Source organism: Camelus bactrianus, chromosome 16 (genome assembly GCF_048773025.1).
Source record: "Camelus bactrianus isolate YW-2024 breed Bactrian camel chromosome 16, ASM4877302v1, whole genome shotgun sequence".
Lineage (NCBI taxonomy): Eukaryota > Metazoa > Chordata > Mammalia > Artiodactyla > Camelidae > Camelus > Camelus bactrianus.
In genome coordinates this window covers 50,411,778-50,436,966 of record NC_133554.1, presented here as the reverse complement: position 1 = coordinate 50,436,966, position 25,189 = coordinate 50,411,778, and the positions used below count along the sequence as shown (strand labels likewise).

General features: G+C 37.7%; 1 protein-coding gene across 2 annotated transcripts in view; it reads left to right on the top strand.

Annotated features, from left to right (window-relative positions):
* ABCA5 (ATP binding cassette subfamily A member 5) overlaps positions 1–25,189 on the top strand; it is a 110,215-nt gene that overhangs the window by 14,859 nt on the left and 70,167 nt on the right. The gene's annotated exons all lie outside the window — the stretch shown is intronic.

Here is a 25,189-nt window from a genome sequence, read left to right as displayed (position 1 = left end):
AACCTCTTTTAATATTAAGGCTAATTAGTTCTGTAGATTCCTTCAGCTGTGTAATTTCTTATTACGCTGCTCTGTTCAAGGATAATACCCCTTATTTTTGGTAAACGATCTTATCTATTTTGTAGAAGTAGGCTGGCTATAAATGATAAACAAGTGAAAAAATAAGCATCCTCATGGTTTGCCTCTTTGATTGCATTGATCTTTGTCTCAATTCATGTCAGCAAACCTGGCCTTCTCATTCTCTTCTCTGTCTCTAGGGCGGGGTTTCTCTACGTCGGCACTATTGACATTTTGGACCAGATAATTCTTTGTCGTGGGGTGTTTTACTTTGCATCCCTGGCCTCTACCCCCTGGGTGCTAGTAGCAGCCCCTTTGTTGTGACAACCAAAAATGTCTTCGGACACTGCCAAATGCCAGACTTTTGGGGGCGAAGTCACCCTTCATTGAGAACCACTAGTCTAGAGTGAGCAGATTCTCCAAGATGATCCCAGTTGACCCATGTTTTCCCAAGTATATAGCTCCCCTTTCACTCTCAAAAGTGCCATAATTTGCATTCTAATACCCACTCCACAGTGAACGCTTCCCTGAGCACCCTGTATAAAAATCGTATCCTGGGTTCATCTCCTCTGATTAATTTTTTTACTATAGCCCTTATCACTATCCTACATACTAAAAATTTACCCATTTATTTACTCATTTCCTGAATTATAGCTCGTCTCTCAGAACTCATTTGCCAACTCCACGAGGGCAGGGATTTTTCTGTTTTGTTCACCGTCCTATGCTCAGTACCTTTAGCAGTTTTCCTAGTAAACACGTAGTAGACACTCAGTACATATTGAATGAATGTGAATAATGAAGGTATTGAAAACTTACTTTCCTCTAGGCATCAGGCTCCATACTGAGCATACGAAAGTGAGGGCAGGACTGGCCTTGCCCTCGAGAAGCTTACGATCTAGTAGGGGACACATACGAGTAAGTAAATAAGCACAGCAGAGTGAAAGGGCTGCAGGAAAGCGAATGTATAGATATAAGGGTTGCAGTGTGTTGAGGAGGTAGTGGAGGGGTGATACTTAAGCTGCTCTTCCTTACCACTCAGCTGCAGTCCGTTATCTGCATAGCGACTGCAGTGCAGATACAGCGTGAATTGCGATGTACAGCCACCGCAGGTACCAGTGGCCCCGCAGCGCGGTACACCTTCACCTGCTGGGTGCAGTTCTCACTCTTTAGCATGGTATGTGAGGGCTGTCATATTCTGGCTCCCTGTCCATACTTATCTATTGCACTCGCCTCCAAACAGCCTCTCCTGCTAACCAGGCAGGTGAGAACAAGATGTGTTCTCAACGCTTTCAGGCTTTTCCTTGCTGGAATAGAATAGCCCTCCCTACCCCAAGGGGTCTGCCTGACATGTGTCAAGATTCTGCTGAAATGGAATAGCCTCTCTGAAGCCTTCCTTGATGTTGCCTTCCGTCTGAGTGAGTTATCACACAGAACGCCAAGGGCAGACAGCTTGGAAGAGTATGTGTTTCTGAAGGGAATGAAGCTATTAAGGAGGTTTGGAAAATGGTCCCAAAAAATAAATACCATCAGTCAAGACTGTGCATGAACTTGGAGTAATTGTTGTCTGCAATCCACATCCCTGGAGCAAAGAGGTGACAAACCTGTCGTAGATCAAAACATGTCCCTCATCTGCCTGAAGTTTAATCTGGGAAGGACTGAAATTAAGTTCTGGGCTACACGATGCTTGGGACTACATATTAAATATATGCAATTTATCTGTATGCATGTATTTACGTTAAATGTGTAGTAAACTATATAAAGTTTATTTCATGTTGTGAGTTTTTGATTTATAACTACTAATTCCTATTATCATGATAAAGTTGTGGGTAGAAGGTGCCCAACTGAGTATTTTTAAAGGCAAATACTTCCATCAGATGGAAACAGAGCGTGATTGTCATCAAGATTCAAGTGACCAGAGCTGGGTGAGCAGCATATTTTATAAGATGGTGTCTCTGTAGTACCTGTTCGTCTTTGAATATTTATTCAACTGTTTGAACAACTGTTTCAATCAACATTCAGTTGAATAATTCAGTAATGGAAGGCCTAAGTACCAGGCATTATTTTGATTTTACAACACTCTCAAGAACCTATGAATTAAGTTGCATTCACTCCACGTGAGGATAACAAAGTTGAAGGTTGGGGGGTGTTATGCATCCTCGCCAGCCAGCAAAGAAGAGGTCTGGAGACCCGAACCCAGTTTGTTCCCAAGTCAAAGCTCATTCTCAGCTACAATACACCTCTGCCTCTGTGCTGCTTCTCTGGGTGATTTCATCTCAGGGCTGAATTGTTTCCGAATTGAGGATAACCTTTTTCGTCCAATGTATATAGAGTTTGATGGTAATCTGTGTGTCATGAATCATGGTTAGCCACAGAAACTATGTATTCAATTTGTAATTGTTAGACTTTACACTCACTGAGATTAATGAAATGGCTGATAATAATGTTTGAGGCCTAATTGTTGGCTTGGGCAGGTGTACTGAAGCCTTGATTTTTAATCGCATAATGTGCCTTTGTGAGACAGAACAGTTGTAAGGGCCAGTATCAGCAGTTCCCGAAGGAAGATTCCAAGAAGCAGCTGACGAGGCTTTGAAAATTCCCCTTGGGTATAATGGGTTTCATTTTAAGTGAAAATGCAAAGCATTTAATTTTCTTGTAACTGAGTTACTTAATTATACATACTTTCTATTGCTTATTTATTTTTTATTTAACAATTAACTGATTTTTTTTTTTTTGCAAATACGTAAAAAAAAATTGATGCAACGGAAAAAGACTGGAAGATGATACGCAAAAAAAAAAAAAAAAAAAAAAAAAAAAAACCCAAAGATTTTTTGGTTTTAGGAATAGGAGAGCCAGGATGATTTTTTCCCCTTTTTACAAATTTTCAATATTGTTGTTTTAGTGGTTTCCCATTTTTAAAAGAAACACATAAAATAAGTGAAACTTATTTACTATTTAATGCATAGAACACAGTGAATTGGATTCTATTTTACTAATTATGTGGTGTTACACAAGTCACTTAATTCTATATACCTTTAGAATATTTCTTACTATATATAAAATAAATACCCTAATATAGAAATTTGGATCCAGAGATATATATATTTTAAATGTTTTCACCTCAATCTTTCATTAATTTTAGAATAGGAATTTTCCAGCCTGTTTTAAGTTGGACTATATTTCATGTCTTGGGTGACACTTATGATGAAGGCAAATTTGTTTATAGTCCCGCCATCTTGTTCTTTATCATTTATCCTCCTGTAGTGACTCCCTTTCTCCCGTTACAAAAACTATGCAACTTACTCTGTTACTTTGATATCTGATATTTTCACCTTTTCAGAATCTCTCCTCATTTCCTGACCAAAAGAAAAAAAGAACCAGAAAAGAGACCAAAGACCCACAGATGACCTCTATAAAAAAAAAAAACTAGATTACAAATTATCCCCGATATGATCCACTGGTTAGCAAGCTTGTTCCGGAACCTGGAGGGCAAGGAGAGGCGGGAGAAAGAGGCAGCCAGTCCAGACTGGGAGATGGCAGGTTTAAGAAGACGAGAACTTACACAGGAGGCTTATCTTGGGCACCCAAGATGAAAAGATCTCTGCACCTGCCGCCAGAATCTTAAAACGTCTATATAGAAGCCCTAATGGGGCTCATTCAATCTAGATGGTCTCAACAATGCATTCTCTCTCAAGGCTCTATCCTTGAGAATGGCTCCCACTGTGGGAACTGTGGGCAGAACATACATTCCAAGTCCAGGGGAGGGATGAAGAACCTCTGACTGCCCAGGGCCATCTCACAGATCAGCCAGAGGTCACATCCTTTCAACGACCCCCACCAACAGTATTGCCAGATATTAAAATAGACTCCAAAGCAGGGATTCTCAGCTAGTTTTGGTTTGGGGGTTTTTTATTTGCTTTTGCTTTTTTGGTCCCTCAGGTAATGTTTGGAGACATTTTTAAACTCACAACTAGGAGTTGAGGTTGGAGTAGGGGTTCCTGGCATCCAGTGGGTAAGGCCAGGGATCATGCTAAATATCCTACAATGCACAGAACAGCCCTCGACAAAAAAAGAATGATCTTATCTGAAATGTTACTACTGCTGAGACTGAGAATCTTGGCTCTGAACCTTCTCTAATTAAACCACCTTGGTATTGGTGCATGAATAGATAAGGCGATGGAAAATAATAGAAAATCCAGAATTAGGTCGACTTGCATGTTTAATTTACTATACAATTAAAGGCATGTTGCAAATGAGTGGAGGAAAGATTGATTTTTAAATAAGGAGTGAGTAGATTGTGATATCTGCATAGCCATGTGAAAAAAGCTCAAATTGAACCCATTCCTTAGACCATACTTCAGGATAAATTAAAAGTAGATCAGATACTTAGATACAAAAAGTGAAATATAATATACACACAGAAACTTTCATTCCACTGATACATCCATCCTGATAAATTTTTATAAAATAAGATAACCACCATCCACATCCAGAAATAAAACCTCACTGTCCCTACAGAGGCCCCTCCCCCATGGTATTTTTCTGATTACAACCCCTTCTCTTTTACCAGAGTTAATCATTAGTCTGACACGAGTCTTAAGGAGATCAATTTCTTGATACTCTTTATCTCTGAGAGTCTAAATAGAACTACTGAATTTTGCCCTTTACTGTGTTTCATATCAATGGAAGCTTGTTCTATCTCTTATGTGTCTTGGTTTTTTGTCTTTTCCTCATGATCATGTTTATGTAATACATCTACGTTGGCGTGTTTGACTGCAATTCATTTTTTACTGTTTTGCAATATTCCTTTTATGAATCTATCCCAACTTATTTATCTATTCTATTGTTGGTAAGTAGTTGATTTGTTCCCACATTTTGGCTCTTACAAATAACACTGCTATGAACATTCTTGTATGAGTTTATGGTACACCTGTCCACACACTGTTCCAGAATATGTAGGAGTATCTTGAGTGTATGTCTGTGTGTGTTCTATTCCTGAAAAGAATATGCATTCCATGGTTGTTGGGAGCAATGTTCTATAAATGTCTATTAGTTCAAATTTTGTCAATCCTGTTGTTCAAATCTTCTGTGCCTGTCTGTCCTGACATTTTAACTTTGTTTTTGCATCAGTTACTGAAAGGGTGTTTCTTTTTCACAGTATGATTTATGGGTTTTTCTCTTCTGTGGTTCTTTGTTCTTCTTCATATATTTTTAGGCTGTGTTATTAGGTGTACACAAAATGTACAGTGGTTACCTTCCTTTTAAATTAAATGTTTTATCCTTATTTGACATGGTCCACATTATCCCTAGTGATGCTTTTATATCTTAACATCTACTTGCTTTGATATCAGTCTGGCTAGTTCAGCTTCCTTGTGGTTTATACCAAATGTGAGTGTATTTATTTTTCTTATTTGACCCTTCTTGGAATTTACTGAAGCAATTAAGTCTGTGGATTGGTGACTTCATCAGTTCTGGATGATTCTCAGTCATTATCTCTTCAAATCTGGCCCCTGTGTCTTCTCTCCTCTCCTTCTATAACTAATCAAACATATGATAGAGTGCTCCACCTCCCTTAAACTCACCTCTGTATTTTTCACATCTTTTAAAAGAATCTGTACTAAAATTCTGGGTAAATACATCAATCTTCCCATTAACTAATTTTTCTACTTTGTGTTACCTGCTTCTTAACACATTTATTGAGCTTTTAATTCCAGCTATATATATGGCATATTAGTTTTAGTTCTTTTTCAAAATTACAAGGTCACTTTTTTAGTTTCCTGTTGTCCGCAGATATTTTCCAAGCTTGTCTTTTACGCCTTTTAATGCTGAGAAATGCAGCATTTTAAATGCAGGGTTGTTTTCTTTATTTATGGGATATTCATCTTGAACTATATTTTAAAATACGTCTTGGGTACCATCTGATGCGGTACCTATTTCATGGACAGAAATTATTCTTACTGGATGATCTTGGTCTGTGCTCTGGATCTCTCAGCTTCATTTATTGCCTTATTCTCTGTATTTTCATATGCGTTCACTCTAATCACCTGAAGCTTCTTTATGTTAGTAATTCAGTTTTTAGTGGCGTCTATTCTATTAGTTGTTATTTCTAATTTTTTTTTTTTTTACTTAGTTCTGTAATTACATTGTATTGGACTTCGTGATGGTTTTCCTTAGATCAATAATACCCCCTTTTGATTCTGTTCTTGAGCTGTTTTCCTCTAAGCTCTGTACCTCTTGCAAAGCTATATTCCCTCTTCCGCTTATAGGATATTTGCATAGTTATGAGGCCTTTGCTTTTGCTGAGGCTTGGGTGCCTCTGTCTCACCCGATATAACGTGGTGACCTCTTGGCTTTTTTTCCACAGTGCATTATACCTGTTTATTCAACCTTTGGACCATTTCCCTCAATCCAGAGTATGGTCTTGGAACCTTTGTATCCATCAGTGAGAGTGAGGCTCATTGTTCACTTCTTTATCCCACTCCCTTGCCCTCAACAACAGTGCAATATTGTGACTTATGGAAAATATGTATATTTGGACATTTAGATGACCAAAATGTATTTCTTATATGTATTTGTTATACATCCACAATTCCTGGCTCATGGCTCTGAAGTGATAAGAGAAATGGAAGCATTTTTTTTTTCATTTTTCAGTTTTATTAGGTAGAATTGTTACAGTTTGACTGTACATATACAATATATTGCATGTAAATACATATATACAATATACTGCGCATAATTTTTTTAGTTTACATATAAGTACTGTTCATTGTTTCTAAGAACAGTTTAGAGCTTTAGCTTTTTAAACTTACATAGTTATCCAAGGAATAGAGCCAACCACATAATAAGAATCAACAGAATGCAGTAATAAATGGGAACATTTTTGATATAACGTTTGCTATCTTCTCAGTTTGCTACAAAAGCTTCAGAGTCATAAAGTAATTGGTGTCTTATTATTCATAGCAAGCTTCTTTCCACCACGACTTGGTTTATGTTGATGAGGTGACTTCTGGAAAGCACCTAAGGACGGGGGCCTGTTGCTAGGGACATCAATTGTCCCACTCCCTTATTTCGGCGAGGGGAGAAGAGCTGGAGGAATCCACCACCAATAGCCAGTGATTTAATTGACCATGCCCATGTATTGAAGCCTCCATAAAACCCCAAAAAAGGATAGGATTCAGGGAGCTTCCAGGCTGGAGAACCATGTGCCACTGTGGGAGGCAAGGCCCCAAGCCCCAGGAGGACAGATGCTCCTTTGTTCAGGACCTTGCACCCATGTATCTCTCTCTTCATCTGGCTGTTGACTCAAATCCTTTAATATCCTTTGTAATAAACTGGTAATCTAGTGAGTAAATGGCTTTCCTGAGTTCTGTGAGCCACTCTAGCAAATTAACTGAACCCAAGGAGGGAGATGTGGGAACCTCTGATTTATTGCCAGTTGGTCAGAAGCACAGGTAACAACCTGGGCTTCAATTACCATCTAAAGTGGAGGACAGTCTTGTGAGACTGAGCCCTTTATCTGTGGAATCTCACACTGTCTCCAGGTGGATTCAGGCATACCTCAGAGAGATTTCAGGTTTAGTTCCAGACCACCTCCATAAATCAATTACCACAATAAAGTGAATCACATGAATTTTCTGGTTGCCAGTGCATGTAAAAGGTTATTTATGTTTACACAATACTGTAGTTTACTAAGTGTGCAATAAATAGCATTATGTCTAAAAAAATGGACATAACCTTCATTTAAAAATACTTTATTGTTAAAAATTTCTATTCATTATCTGAGCCCTCAGCAAGTCATAATCTTTTTGCAGTAGCAAAATCAAAGCTTACTGATCACAGATCACCATAGCAAATATAATAGTAATGAAAAAGTTTGAAATATTGTGAGAATTAGCAGAATGTGACAGAGACACAAAGTGAGCAAATGCTGTTAAAAAAAATGGTGCTGATAGACTTCCTGAATGCAGGGTTGCCACCAGCCTTCAGTTTATAAATAATGCAATGAATTGAAATGCAGTAAAAGGAGGTATGTCTATATTGTCAGGATTGGGTTGAATTGTAGCACACCCAGCTGGCATCCGTAACATTGCCTGTTAGTGTAAGGGAAACACCCCTCTCCCCACCTCCAAGCATTGAAATTGGGTGTAAAACCCCAAATAAACTGTTTTACTAATCCTGAGTTCACAGAGGAAAAAAGTGAAATGAACCAACTCAACTTGACTGTCTCCAGGTTGGGGAGGGAGGAAATTTTTAATACGGCTTTTTGGCTCTAAGGGATTGCGTGAGGAGACACAGGGGCCAGGTTAGACTAAGTACTTCTCTCTTTCTCTGTAGATGCCCCTGTTTCTTGTTGATTCTTTTGATATTTTTTTTTCCGGTGGTCCTTTTAAAATCTAAGTCGGGTCACGTCGGTCCATTTAAAATTCTGCAGTGGCTCCTCACCTCTTTCAGAGTGAGAGCTGCAGCCTCTCACTGGCTCACAGCCCCTAAGGATCTGTCTCCATCCTCACCCCCATCAGCTCCCTGACCACTTTAGTTCTATATACCCTTTGCTCTTTCTGCTGAGACAAGCCGGCCTCCTTGCTAGGCTTCAGGTCACCAGGTGTTCCCCTGCCTCAGGATCTTCTACCTGGAACACTCTCCGCTCCCCGACCCTATTCCTCAGGACTTGCTCTTTCTCTTTCTTTAAATGTTTGCTCAAACGTCTCCTCCAGGTGACCTTCTCTGACTGAAAAAACTAGAGCCCTCAGCTCCATCCCTCCTTGTTTTCATTTTCCTCCAAGCACCTGTCACCTTCTAATATACCATGTCATTTACTTCTTTTGTCTACAGACTGTCCCTCCTGCTCTGGTCCCTGCTCCCTCCCAAGATAAGCTTCATGAGGACAAGGAGACTTTTCTGGCTACAATAGTACCTGGTAGGCAGCATTTAATAAATGTTAGTAGACTTCATTTGTTTTGCTCATCATATTGAGGGAGAGAAATTCTTTGAGTGTGTTTCTCCTGCCTCTTCAACCTTTCTCACTTCACCTTCTCCAACCTCCTATTTCGTGTATCTTCATGAAGGCCAGTCTTGTTCCTAGAAAACCTGTTCCAGTGTGTAATAAGCTTATAATCAACCTGTTCCAGGGTGTAATAAACTTGTAAGCAGGATTCCTTCCTTGTAAAGCAGTTTATCTAAACTGTATCTTTAACTGTAGTCAGCTCAGGTTTCTTTATTCATTGGCGTAACGCGGAAAGACACGCCTACGTGAAATATCCGTCATGTCTCTCCACTGCAAGGTCTTTCTATTTTGGTGGTAAGACAGAGTAGGAGGAAAAAAATAGGGCAGTTGGAAGTTTATTTTAACTCCCTTATTTTGATATATTTAGTTGCCATTCCTTCTTATATTTCCCCCCGTATTATTATGGAATGTTCAGCAAGTGGGTGACTTCTGTGAGTCGCAGAATTGTGAGCAGGGAGAAGTGGGTTCCCTTCAGACTCCGTTACGTACTTTCGCAGGTGGTTTTCTTGGAGCCCCTGAATCCCTCGGCACTGAGATTCAGGTGGTACCTAAATCCCACAAACCCTTTTGCAGATTTTGAATATTTAATACGAAATCAAAACATGGTTTTAATTGATTTTGAATATTCAAAACAAAAATATAATAAAAATATATGTAGTTTAATGATACATACATTCTTCTTTCAAGTATACCGTAGTCTTAATTATCTTCAGATTATCTCAGCTAAATCCTTTATGTTATTTTGAATTCCTAACAGTTAGCTCTGAAGAGGACACATGTCCCCTAGAATCAAAGCTCACTTGGTCAGTGGACTAAATATGAAAAATCATCATTATTATGTCTCAAGTGCTGTGCCAAGTTCTTAACGTTCTTAATCCTCACAGTAATCTGATTATTTAGGTCAATTAAAGGGTAATTTTTTAAAGGTTAAAATCATGGCCCTGTTACGAATATAAAATGAACACATGTCCATTTATTTTATTTAATGTGTTAATTAATGAGGAAACCAATATGTAGGCACTTAGGAATACTGAAGTGAACTTACAAATGAATGTAAAACAGGTTAATATCCAAAGACAATGGACAGTCACATGTCAGTAGGCACAATTTGAATATGTACGGACAGGACTCCTTTGAATTACTATCAGTATTTTACATCTTGTAAGGATATAAAATAGCTCAAGGACAATGAAAGGTAGAGATAACTCAGAAGGTTGTTCTAGACAAAACACCCAATGCTCTTCATCCATTTCAAAGTCTTTTATTATTGTTGTTTCGGGGTTTTTCTGGCAATGTTATTCCAACTTTGGAGATTTTAGAACTCAATGCATAAGGGAAAAAGTCATCTTACTATAAAAAAAAATCTTTAATTTTTGGTAAACAAAAGGTGATCTTTAAATAAAGCAAGTAATCACAGAACATTGAATCTGGATCAAACATTGCAGGTAAAAATTCATTTTATATGTGAAAGAATCTGAAGTTAAATAATTTGCCAAAAATCATAAAGCTGGATGTTGGTGGGTCAAGAGAAGAACAGAAAAACTAGGACTTTCTCTTAGAGTATTATTAAAATAAACAGAAACAAAAAATTTTAAAAGCCTTGTGTGTTAGAATTACTTTTAAATATGTTACATTTAATAAATTACCCCTCTCTGGTTACCAAACCGAACTTGGGTTTCCTTGCCCACGGTGAAGCAAAGCCGATCTACTGACACCGAGTTGTGGTGAAGGAAAGTCCAGCATTTATTGCAGGGCATCAAGCAAGGAGAATAGGCAGCTTGTGCTCAAAAGACCCAAACTCCCCAATGGCTTTCACAGAGCAGTTTTTAAAGGCAATATGTCTGGTGGGGTTTGCAGGGTGCATGACTTTCTTCTCATTGGTTGGTGGTGAGGTAACAAGATAATGTTTCCAGAATCTTAATCATCAACCTCTGGTTCCAGTCAGACTGAGGTCTGTGTGCTTGTGGTCAGCATGCATTCACCATCCTCCACCTAGGTGGGGGTTTTAGTTTCTGTAGAACAACTCAAAGATGAGTGTCAGATTGTTATGCATACGCCTTGAGGAGAAATTAGGACTCAATGTTGTCGCTGAACTATTGTGTAAGTTATCATTATTTTTCTCGCTTGACTGCTTTTCTTTTGTTTCTTCATTCTCTCACTTCCCTTATTAGTAACTGTTTGAGTCTTCTCTTTGAACGCAGGGAAGGCCTAGGAGACTGAAGCCTCTTTCCTCAAACAAGAAACAGAGGACATGCAGGGGCTTTTGTACAGAGTCCTGCTCGGTTTTAATCCCCCCTTTTCTCTGATACTCAATCCTGAGGGGAACAGGGGTGGAACAAGAAAGGGAACAGAGTTTTGGATAGAGAGGTTAATCATCAATTCAGCAGGAGAACTTGGGTTTCGAAGGACTTGGTTTCATTATGATAAAAATAAACTGAAGCAAATATCAGTTAGGAAAATTCCCTAAGATCATAGTTCAGAGTAAGATTACAGACTATGTTAGTATCAGAAAACTTATTTTCTACCATCAGGGCAAATATGACAGGCTCATTGCCTAATTACACAAGTGGTATATTCATTTTAAAAGCTACAATATTTTCTATAACTATAAGTTTTCACTGAGCTGATTATTTCTTTGATTTCTTATATCTACAAGGAGACATTCTCTGAAAAGGCATACTCATCAACTGACATTCTCCTTTTAATTAACTCAAAGTATTCCCCTGCCTTAAGGATACATTATCAAAGAGATTAATTCAATTACAGACTTGAACACTGATTTAGTAAATTAAGAATGTGCCTGACATTTAATCCAACAGATAACTAACCTGAGCGCTGCAATATTTAAATTGAAAATCAAGTCATGCTCTGATTTGATTCATATATAGAAAAACAAAGCAACTTGTTAGTGTGTTTCTTTGCTATTTTAGCTACTGAAATGCAAATATAGGTAATCAACACAGTTTTATTTAACATACTTTCACAAATGGAAAAGTCCTGGAGATCCATTGATCAGATTGTCATTGCCAAGACAGCCATTCCTCAGAGATACTGCCTTTTCAGTTCCAGATCATTAAAATAAAGCAAATATTGGAATAAACTGAGTCACAAAAAGTTTTTGGTGCCCCAGTGTATATATAAAAGTTATGTTTACACTATACTGCAGTCTGTTAAGTGTGCATTATGTCCAAAAATATAGATAACTTAAAAATAATCCTGTTGGGAAAATGGCACCAATAGACTTGATCAATGAAGGGTTGCCACAAATCTTCAATTTGTAAAAAAAAAAAAAGAAAAGAAAAGAAAAAAAAGCAATATCTGCAAAGCACAATAAAGCAAAGTGCAACAAAACAAGGTATTCTTGTATAACAGTAAGCAAACAGGTACCGTAACTTACTGTTGTGGGAAATAAGCAAAGACCCTGCAGTAGACTGAGTCACAGAGCTCTGTTCTTTGGAGTTAATCTATGTCCCTATTCCAAAACCATTCACTCTGACTTTGGGAAAGCATCCCTCTGATCCAAGTAGCAACTGGACAGTCAACAGTAGTATTGGAGAAAGATTATTTAACTATTATATGACCTAAAGGCTGGAGCACATCTGGTGAGCAAGGAAAAAGAGTTGTGCAATCTCTCTTTTGAACAGAGATCGTCTGTCCTGTGCTAATACATACTTGGCTGAAAAAAAAAATCACTTGTGCTGGCAAGGGCATAGGCTTTTCCGACATAATGAAATTTTCTGTTCAAGTACATCTTGCATTTGGAAAAATCAAAAATGTAGGAGAGACTGCTGTGAAATCTTTTCACTGTACTTGCAATTCTGATTGGTTTTCCTTCCAGCATCACGGTGAATTTTAGATGCCACAGTCTGAATATTATATTAAAAACTTTGGGTCTGTAGAAAAGCTATTATTAAGACTGCAGAATGGGATTTGAGGATATAGATGATAGAGGTTAAATGAAATTGGGATTTAATCTTGAGAGGAGAAAAGGAATTTTTAAGTCCTTAGTTCATGATTCAGGAAACACAGAGACCTCCTGAGTTCCACATATAGCTGGTGTGGATCATACAATCTCCTGTTGTCCCCTAGTGATGGCTTTTCTTCTTACAAATGCATATCCAATTCATGAACAAATCTATAGGCTCTACCTTCAGCATTTATCCAGAAACTGATTTTTGTCACCACCTCCACACCATCTTGGTCTAAGCCATCATATTAACTTATTACTATAACTAGTAATATCACAATGGAAGATACTGAATTTCTCTATCAGGGAACATTGAAATACTATCTCACAAGAATTATGACTGTGTTCACTCTAAGAGGAAAATAGTATGGTCAACGAAGGCATTAACAAATCTCCAGGCACTTACCATAAAGCATTTGATTTCTGAAATATTTATGTTAGTAACAGTTTACTTGTACGTATTTACCCAAATGGCTGTATGCACTTTCTAATTTGACAGATACTCCTGTGCAACTCTTACTATGGTAACACATCAAACAAACTTAACCTATTTACTTCTAGCATCTCGCTTTTTATACAGTCAAGGAACAAGCCTTTGTGCTTTTCCAGGGGCCCTCTAGGAAATCTCAAAGGGAGTTTTAGTGTAAAAGATAGTCTGAAATATTTTTTAAGTCTGTATTTCATATCCAGTTGTGGGAAGGCAATTAAAAATGGAGTCAAAGGAAATTTTGGGGACTTGATTAAGACAGGATAATGAATGCCTGAGAAACTGTTTAATCAGAGTGACAATATAACATTTAAAAATAAGCATAGAAAGAAGATGGCCATCTGTGAACCATGAAGTGATTCTTTACCAAACACAGAATCTGCCAGTGCTTTGATCTTGGACTTCAGATCCAAGTCTCCAGAAGTATGAGAAATAAATATTTGTTTGTTAAATAAATAAATAAATAAATAGCATAGAAATAGCATTATTGTAAAGATCCTTCACTCTTTCTTAAATGAGGATCTTTGTTTTTCTTTTTCTTGAGTAATTGAGTTCATAATAAAGTCAATAGAAAACAAAAGAAATTATTTTGGTAAGACACAGACTCTTTGTTTTGTAGGCAGACTACACCTAAGGTAAACAGTAAACTTTGATATTACAGGTGAAGGCACTAATCAGCAGACCAAGGAAGCCAGCCCATCAGAATTAAGAAAATTTTGTTATAATTTTTAATATTTTATAACTTTTATTGAGACTCGGGTATAATAAATCAAAGCAGATAAATTCACTTTCAGAGCTTTTTGCTTAATTATGCTCTTTCATATTCTGGAACAAACTGACATTTTTAGGACAGTAGTTTCTTAGAGTATCTTTGATGTTAAAATAATACTAATATTAATACTACAAGGATAGTAATGTTAATATGCAATGTGTTCATATTGCTGCCTTCAGATCAATCAAATAACTTCAATTTTTCAATTTCCAATACATTAAGTCTTGATAGTTGTAACTCACCTAGATGAACATTCTTTGGGATACGCAGCAGGTCCTAAAAGTGTAAAGTAACCCAGAGACCAAAAAGCCTAAAGATTGTTGCTTCAGAACAGAATTACTCTCTCCTTGAAAAAATGAAAGCACTCTGGTATTTCACCGTCACTATTACTCTTGGTATGGTTTCAACCTCTTGTTTATAACCTTTCATAAAAGTGACTAACTTCTGTCTCACAGAGAAAAGCAGGGAGTGGACAATTGAGAACTGTCCATCAGACAAGCATTTTTTTTAGCAGACCAGCAACACTCGTGAATACGTATAACATAACTTTCTGCAACTGCATTATTGTGGGCTGAATGGTTGTATCCTCTCACCCCAATTCACGTATTGAAATCCCAACCCCTAATGTGATGGTATTAGGAGATGAGGCCTCTGGGAAGTGATTAGGTCGTGAGGGTGGAGGCCTCATGCATGGAATTAGTGCCCTTATAAAAGAAACGCCACAGAGCTCTCTCACCCCATCAGTCAAGTGAGGACACAGAGAGAAAATGGGCATCTATGAGCCAGGAAGCAGGCTCTCACCAGACACTAAATCTGCCAGCACCTTGATCCTGGCCTTCCCAGCCTCCGAAACTGGGAGAACTAAATGCCGTTTAACCCACCCAGTCAATGGTATTTTTGTTATAGCAACCTGAACAGACGAAGACACACGTACATCTCCTACGTGTTCTTAAAATGTCAATAAAAAAGGAATATATTGATTAATATGACCCAAAGCTATAGCCTTTGTAGCATATAAAAATAAAAAGCAAAAGTAGGTAATGGTCATCTATTATTTAACCCAGTTGAAAATCAGTCCAAGGCTGGTTGGGAAATGTGAGCTCAAAGAAGATGGAAGATAAGACGTAACAAGCAGACGGCTTTGAGGTTTTGACTTTAGGTGCCTCCAGGGGTGGGACTGTGACAGAGATAAAGATCATAGGGTGGTAAGCACCTTTCTTGGAAAGTGATGATTTCTGTTTGGGACATAATGCATTGGAGACATCAAAACAGAGGGAAGTGGCCAACAAGCATTTGGCTGTATCAGCAGTATCTGTAAGACCTGTCAGCACATTTATTTGGGTTGGGTCTTGAAGGTAGCAGATTTGTGAATTGCCTTTATTGAGGTCATGCAAATAGCTGAAATAGCCAAAGAAAACATGAAGAGAAATTTGTTTCAGGATTTAATTGTTATTCTGTGCGTAAGTATTGCTTCATTCACTCCTGAAATAGCGTTGCTTCTGTTTTGAAAGTACACAAGCCAGAGAGGCATGGATGGCATGTTCAGGCTTGAGGTCACTAACTTAATGTTAAAAAAAAAAAAAAAAAGGTTTTGGTGAATACGTAAACCAGATTCAGAGAATTATGCCAGTTTCATCTTCCTTCTCTCTACTTGGAACTTCCTTTTGCATTGGTTTCCCTTTAATTTATGACATACTTGAATTTCTAGTTCATTAATTTCTCACTGTGCCTGACTTGAATTTTGTAACACTGTTCTGGTTTACCTTGAGATGATATGCCCACCTTGCCTCAGTGCCCAGAGCACAATTGCCCGGTTTTTACGCACTCATGATTTAATCTAGTACAGTCAATGGCTAGGTCACCACTTGTTTCAGGAAATTTATAAACATTATGAAATTATGTTATGAACAATTGTATTTCTGACTTTTACAATATACACGTCAGTATTTAAGACAGTGCCTGGCACATAATAGGTGCTTAACAAATAAATGTTGAATAAATGGGTAGAGGTCTTGGATGTGAAGTTTGAGTTATTTACTGAGGTGGTTCTCATCCCCTGTGAGCCACCCTGTGAAATCTGAACTGCTTATTATGTTAGGCGTAGAGATGGAACCGTCAAATTCGTGGCATTTGAGCTCGAAGATAAGTTCTTGAAACACACATGAGAAAATATTCTTAGAATTCTAGATTTTTAGTTTTCAGAACTGGGCTTTGGAAACACAGTAGCGGTTTGAGTTTCAAATGTATCACAATTTAAAATTTAAGAATAATAAATGGGAGAGGAAGAGAATAAAGAGCCAAAGTGCTGTCATCCCCACCCTCCACTTGATCAAGTTTACCCAAACTGTGAGAGGAGTCTCTTTGGAAGAGGGGAGAAAGAGTGTCTGGTTTGAGTGGACTCAAGTTCCTTTACCCTGTCTCCTCATAAATTGTCCCTGAGCAGCTTATGAATGGAACAGTTCTGGACTTGAACCTCAGGGAATAGAAAGGACTTACGTGTCTTGCTGCTCAGGTGAAGCCCAAGGATGTGGCAAGTCAATGAAGGAAGGCTCTCCACCCAGCAAAGTTCAGTGGCTGAACTTTGTCAAAGAATTGTGTCACGGAGTCTCTGGGTGGAGAAGGTCCAGGGTGGCTGCCGAAGTCTTACTGGAGTCTGACATAGCACAGGGGTGCATCCTAAAATTTTCCCTTCTCAGCAAAGGGCATCAAAATGGCAAAGGGCAGGAAGATTGTGGACCTGTTTGGGATGAAGAGAACGTGACATGAACTTTACGGACTTGAAGTGATGAGGAAATTATAGGAGATGAAAGCAGGAGGGGGAGCCAAAATCAACGACCTGAATTGACATTGCCTCCCAGTAGGTGCCAGTGGAAGAGAGAGGATGAAAACAGACCCGAAGTCTTCCCTGCTGGACGAGCCCCTCTAACCTGCACATCACTATTCCCCGAACCATGGAATTTACATTGGGGAGGAAATAAGATACAAAGTCCTGGGTTTACAGCCTATGTTAAACCTGAATGCAGTGGTAAATTACTGAAGTTGACTTTATTTGGCATTTGTCAGATTAAATTTTCAGCCAGCAGACAAAACGTGGACTCTATAGAGATTAAATATTCAGAAAAATAAATTATCATTACAAACACTTGAGTTTGGGGCTCTTGCCTATGTGTTCTTCATATATATGCATTTATTTAAGAATGAGCCAGCATACTTTCTTGGTTACTAAGTACCAAGGACTGCAACTAAGTAAAAAAAAAAAAAAAAAAGCAAGACTACTTATTAAATCTTATAAGGGTAAAACATAAAATAATTATGAGGTATTTGCACTTATCACTTATCCCTGCAAATACTTATACCACTTGTTTTTGAATGTGCTCATATAGAAGGACTAGAGGGGATTAGGAGCAAGGGTGTCAATGGAAGAAAAACCAATCCACAAGAGCAAAAGTCTTGTTAAAGTATCAGGTTGAATTTTTTGTAATACTAACAAAAGTTTAATTTCAGAAGGGATCACATCCAACTTAAGGATAAGGAGTAGGAAAGAGCTTTCTTCAGCAACATAAGGTCAGATTCATCTTTAAAAACATTTTTTTTATTGAAGTATATAGTTGATTTACAATGTTGAGTTAATTTCTGGTGTACATCATAGTGATTCAGTTGAACATATATTTATATATTCTTTTTCATATTCTTTTTATTATAGGTTATTACAAGATACTGAATATAGTTCCCTGTGCTGTAGAGCAGGACCTTGTTGTTTTTCTATTTCATATCTAGTAGTTTGTATAGATTTCGTTTTTATTTCCACTGAAGCTAGAAATGTGTTTAGAAAATTTAAGGATTTTTCTCTATGCATCTATACATTTATTTTACATAGTTGATATCATAATCATAAATAATTTTTCATCCTACACTTTATAACATGAGCATTTCCCATGGTTAGAAAAAGACTTACACACTTCCATTGATTTTTAAAATTTCTGTCTTAATGTTGTACCACAACACACTCAACTAATACTATTTTTTGAACACTGTGTTTGTTTTCCTAGCCTAAAATTACAAATAATACAAGGAATAGTTTTAAGCTTTCATCTAGGTCTATGTTCCAGTACTGCTCCCTGATACACACTCCCACCTCATACCACACAGAGGATAGGTTCCTAGAAGTTGAATTAATGGGTGGAAGGATATGAGCGTTGCTATGGACTGAATTGTGTCCCCCTCCAATTCATAAATTGAAGCTCTTACCCCTACTGTGACTGTATCTGGAGGTAATTAAGATTAAATGAGACCATAAGGGTAAGTCTAATCCCACTGGACTGTGGCTTTATAAGAAAAGAGAGTGAGAGAAATCTGTATCTCCATCACGTGAGCACAAGGGTTGATGGCAGCCATCTGCAAGCCGGGAAGAGAGCTCTTACCAGAAACAGACCCCGCTATACCTTGACCTTGTGCTTCCAGCCTCCAGACTGTGAGAATTCAGTTTCTCTGGGTTAAGTCACTCAGTCTACGGTATTTTGTTATGGCAGACTGAGCAGACTGATGCAAACATTTTAAAAGTTATTGAAACATATTGATAAATTACCTTCCAGTAAGTTGTAACCAATATACACTACTCCAGCAGTGTGTAAGGAGCCCTATTGCCTGGTACCCTCACCAGCACGTTCAAAAAATTTTTTTAATTGGTTCTTTTAGGATGTATATATCTATCAATCATCTATCTATCTGTCTATCTATCTATCCTTCTAAAATTTTATTTCATCAAAATAGACTTAACTTCTATGGCATTGCCCCATGGATATACCACTATATTTTGCAGTTCCCAGGGTTAGTAATACTTCATAGAGATAAAAATCTCCACTCAAGAATCCTAAAAGAAAGCAAACAAACACATAAGAAAAGTTAAAAATAAGACCTTTCTGTTATTTTATTATTTGCATTTTTATATTCATGGAAATGAAAAACTAGGAACTAGGAGACAGAGATGGTTTCAAGGCCATGCATTAATTGGATTGACAATCAAAGACCTAAGATATAGGCTTTCTTCAATGTGAAGCCTTCACATATTTTGCAAAGAAAGATGTCATTTTTGTTAGAAAATAGTGGTATAGAAAAATGGTCACAGAAGCAAACTACACTCTGCCTCAGGAACTTTTTAAATAAAGCCCTTACTAGCAGAGCCCTCTCTTTTCTTCAGTATTCACCCTAAATTGTTAATGTTTCCTGTACAATAATTTTCTTCCCTTCAGCTTGCAACAGAAATCACTAACTTAAATGATAGTTTGAAATTGAGAACTAAATTCCACTTTTCTCCTACTATTATACTAAGAACATTGTCCTGTGCTCTGCACAGAATGCAGATATTCATCGCATAAATTAGTTTACTATTAAATAGTAACAGAAACTCGCCAGTTATTGCCACTGACAGTTTATCTTGAAGACAAATTCACAATGGTGTGACTTGAGGTCTGACTCACTTTTCCATTCTTACTCCATTCTTAACTCACCTGTTCCATTCAGTATTACTTTACAGCACATTGTGCACTGGTTTCCTAACTTTGCCCTGAGTTGGCACCAAGTAAGTGGAGATGAAAATATCTTTCACGTCAGTCTGCCTTGCCTCATAACATTCTCAAGCTGTTTTCCCCATTTTAGCATTTCAAGGGCAGTTCTGCCCTACTGGGTCCTCTTAAAGCTGTGTGGATTTCCATGGAAGGAGTGCCTGCAGAGTTGATAATCGAACAAAGAAAAGAGAAAATTAAATTCACCTGGGTTGACCAAGTGGGCAAAGGAGGGTGATCCAATGTCAAACAGAGGGTATTTCAAAAGTCAATCTTAATGGACTTTCATTTTATGGAAAACCCAGCGAGAAATGCCCTCAGCTCAGAAAGTGTTTCTTACGAGCTTCGAGTTTGCATCTTAATGTTATTTCTACAGCATCATTGCTGGTTCTCACCTACCATAGAGAGGAACAACAACAATAACAACAAACCACTGGGTTGGGGACCTGAAATGATAATTTGAGCAGAGTGATGAGTGGGTAGGGTGTGGGGTAAAAATGCCAGTTCTTCATATAGAAAAACGTTCTATTTCAGGGAAAAAAAATCCTCTTGTGGTTCCTTAAGAAAAGATTTTAGTGATGCTTGTTTTGTTCAATTTAGAAGTGCAGTTTTAACAATTCTGATTTCTTAATTGTCTAATGCTCTTTAAATTGAAAATATGTAATTAAGTGTGTGTAATATACTTGGAATGAAATTAGGCTCAAATGTAGTTCTTTCTCTGACCACTGTAGTGTTGGAAGTGCTAGTTTTTAACAGTCATACAGAAAAAGATGATTTTTTGAAATATTAGAATCTAATACGATTGAATGCAAGTGGAAAACAATGTTCACAGTTTCAGTGGAGACTTTTAGAAAAGACTTGTGTCTAATTCAAAGAACATTTTGATTTTTACAGAAAATCAGGTGGTGTTTCTCCTGTTTCTGTTGACGTGCATACGTCTGATAATGGGGTAACTCAGGAGAGCCACAGTTCCACATCACTATAGTTGAGCTCGGATCTAGAGCTCGGATCAGAGTTCCCCCAGAAAAGGGAACCTTCTCTAATGATACAGAAATATGCCATAAGATAGCAGCTCACAGCTTTATCAAAACTGCCCAAAACAATATGTATCTTAGACAATTTAAAGGTTAGTCAGCCCTGATCTAAAAGAAAAATAATAACTGTATAGTGTGATTATTCTCTATGTTAAATATGCCACTGGCATTACATCATTTAATTCCTTTAACAGCCCTGTGAAATAGTTACTATTATTATTTCCAGTTAACAGATAAAGAGACTGAGAGATGCTAATTTATTCCCTCAAGATCACAGCCAGTATGTGTCAGAACTGTGATTTGAATCTCTGTCTTGAGAGCCACTTTATTACCCCCGATCCTACACAAAAAGTCTTGTAGGCTACAGGCAGTGTTCTTGTGACGGAGGAGTTGGAATATAATGCTTCTGTGACTACTCTATTATTAAAATGTTGTATTTTGTAAGCAAACTGGATACAAATGAAGTTTAGCAGTCCCTGTCAAACAGCACAAGGTATGAATTTGTTATTTTGAAACCAGTACGTGCTTAAGATTTCATGGTTCTTGATTTTTTTCATGGGTAAGTGATCTCATTTTCCCAGATGTAGCTCTGAATAGAAGGGTCCAGGGCCTCTCATTGTCTATGAGCTGGTTTACAACTCTGTACGTTGTGGAGAAGTTGGAGGAATGCAGATGAATTTTGTGCAGATGAATACAAAGATCATCGCCATGTGGATACAGAACACTTTTGCATCCATGAGTAAATTTACTCCAGCATTTCTTATTGTGTATGTGTGTCTGTGTGTGTGTGCATTGTTAGAATTCTCCTTTGAGCCAGTTGTAGCATCTGATTTCTCTCATTATTTAATGAGTTAAATAAAATCTTTGATATATGTTCATTTTGTATTTGTATATGACTTATGATTTCACCATGACATTTTTTTTCTCTTTAACACTTTACTTCTTCCTTCCATTTGAGTATCTATTACAGAAGCCAAATCCAGCCCCAATCCTGTTTTTGTATAGCCAACTAGCTAAGAACGACTTTTCACATTTTTAGCAATTGAAAAAAGCAAAAAGAAAAATAATATTTTGGGGACATAAGAGGACTGTACAAAATTCACATTTTAGCATCCATAAATAAAGTTTGACTGGAGCACAGCCAAGCTTACAAGTTTATGTATTGAGCGTGGCTTCTTTCCTGCTACAGCAGTTTCTCAGCTGCTACAGAGAGCAGGTCTACTTTCCTGCCCTTTACCACCTTCCTTCTCATCTACATATTTTAACTTTTTCCTGGATCCCACTCCCTCACCAGACTCCCACTGATGGAGAGCATTCTGAAGCCGCCTTAGTTCTTCAGAGAACTAAGCAGAACACTTGAGAACCCCCTTAGGACTGGGGTGAGGGTGGGGCTCCCAGCATCTGCTATCTGTCCCCTTCCCCTTGCTGCCTCCTCTCCCAAAGGCCTATCCCTGCCTCACTGATCCTCTGTTGGCCAAGCCCTGCTGCCTACCCTCTGCCACCTCCCTAACCCAGCCCTGTAGTATTACCCCAAATTGTATTCAATTATTATTATTATATTTTGAATTCCATCAATTAAAAAATTGTGGTAATTTGTTTTCTCCCTTGTTATATAAGAGTTCATAGAATGTCCTGGATTTTGCCTCTTGGCCCACAAAGCCTAAAATACATACCTCTAACCCTTTATAGAAATGTTTGCTGCCTACCACTGTTCTATAAATGGCAGGTACTGTTCCAGCCCCTGGGAATATTGCAGGGACCAACAAGGAAGTCGTTCCTGCTCCTATAGGGCTCGTATTTTTAGAAGGAAGACTGAAAGTAAGCAAAGTAATAATTACGTATGTGTGAGAGATTATCCTTGCTCTTCAGTAATACGCACCATAATATTTAGGGGTAGAGGGTATGATGTATGCAATTTACTCTCAAACTGTTCAGATAATAACAATGCAGATGTGCCTACGAAGTTTTGAGGGGGAAAGGGTGTGACGCAAGAGTTCTGTGCCCAGCTTAATTACGATTCATGCGTTAAAGCAACAATATGGTATTATAAGCATCAAACTTGTTAAGAGACTAGATCTTAATTATTCCCACCACAAAAAAGAAAGAACTACGTGATGTGAATTGAAAGAGTTGCTGGCTAATGCCACAGTGGCAGTTATACTGCAATAGATGAGTGTATCAAATTGACCTGTCGTAGAACTTAAACTTATACAATATTATATGTTAAATGTACTTCAATTTGTTTTGAAAAAGCTTCTTGGATGATCCTGATGCCCAGCTAGATTTAGGATCTACTGACATCATGGTCTGTTTGACAGCTGGTTGTGTACATGGATTTCGCGTTCACTGTAATTACGTTTCTGGAGGGCAGGAACTAGGCTTTGCTATCGTAGAGTGCCTTGCATGTGTCACGGTAGGAACTCAATGAGCGTTTGTACAATTCATTTGAATAATGGCTGAAATTTCTTGCCAGATATAGGCATAGCATTGTACCTTCTTTCTTATGTAGCAGCAATATATATATGTATATATGTGTATACATTATATATATGTGTGTGTGTTTGTGTGTGTCTGTGTGTGTGTATTACCGTATGATTTTGATGCACTTGTGGATATAGTAAATATTCTTATTTAATAACATATAAATTTACTTTTATTCTGGATAGGTACAAGATTTAGGCACAATAGCACCAACTGAGAAAAAAAAAAACACTGAAAGAAGTTATAACTGAATTGTTAAAATATCTATGAATTAGTGGTGATTTTTTTAAGCTTAGAAAACTTGGACCGAGAAAGGCAAATAATGTGCTTCTCATATTATTTCTTTTCATTTCCAGGGCCTTTTGGCAGACATTGCTGATAGATGAGGGCACTCTTCTTTCACTAAGAGGGTTGGTTTTAGAATCCTTCTTAATTGGTATCCCATTCAGCCACTACCGAACTATGTGTGTAGGCATGTGAATGAAACGTTGGTTGTCCGTCCTTGAAATAAAGAAAAAGGTAATCAAGTCTAATTTTTAAAATACTTCTTCACTTCCGTTAGTCCTTTCTTGCCTTCCATTTGAGTGAGCTTTTTCCTTTCCCCTTTCCTCCCTTCTTCATTTATGAGTTACATGTTTGTCTCCACTTCTTAGTGGTATGTCAGTGGGGAATTACCTTGATGCAATGGGAGCCTCTAAGGCCACTACCAAAGGATTCACCCAGGAAGGCTCGCAGAGAAAAGGAAGATGCTGAAATCACATGGTTTGTTGAACCCATTTAAAGCCAATTGCAAGAGGCAAGGGAAAAGGGAAGGAAGAGGTTAATAGTGACTTAGGAAAGGCTGCACCTGAGAGGGAAGGACTAAATTACCTGAACCATGCATTAGGAAATGTTCGTGTGTCCGATCTCCCATTTTTTCTGCATCAGCTCTCCCCGCTAATGCTGTGGCTGTCAGGACCACAGCTGAGGGTGAGCTAAGAAGATTCAGCAGATGGAAGGTGCCTGGAACCAATTCATATTTCTCTACCAGACTCAGGGACTGCGATATCTGGCCATAGTTGTAACTCAGCCCTGATAACTTGCTGAGCTTCCGTAGAGTTTATCGAACTGGCTTGAGCAGAGCACATGGGGCCAAAGTGAATCTCCATGAATATTTGGTGTGTTGTATGTCTCATGTGCATATCTGGTCCTTCCACCCCTTTCTGTCCACATGTTCAGTGTATATATACTCTACTTTCTTTATATCAACATATCTATGAATCTATTAATTGTTTCTTTCTTTTGTTTTCTATTCCAGAATTGAATATTCTTAAATGATGCGGTAAACACACATGACAGGGGATTTCTTTTGAAATTTTTTAACATGCGTACTTGATCTTACAATATTAATCAATGATGATAGACTCCTCTCAGAAAAAACAGAATTTAGAAACACAAAATGTTTCAACCCTAAACCTCTCCTTCTTTTGTACAACAGGGCTTTAATTTTCTTGGTTAAAATGTATTATTATTATTATTATAAGCAATACTTACTTAGTTTCACCCAACATTTTAATTATATCCTTTGTTCAGTATTTCTTCTTGTTTTTGACTTCTTCTTTTTGGATTCAATTTCCTTCTTACTGAAGTACATCTGTTGGTAGTTCTTTCAGCTTAGGTCTGTGGATGGTCAACTTTATTGATTTTTATCTGCAAAAGTCTTTTTTTTTTCCATCCTCACTTTGAATGACAGTTTAGCCAATAATAGAATTTCCTTAGCACTTAAAAAATTTTATTTCAACCTTATTTTTACCAATGAGATTTCTTTTGTCACTCTACACATTTCATTA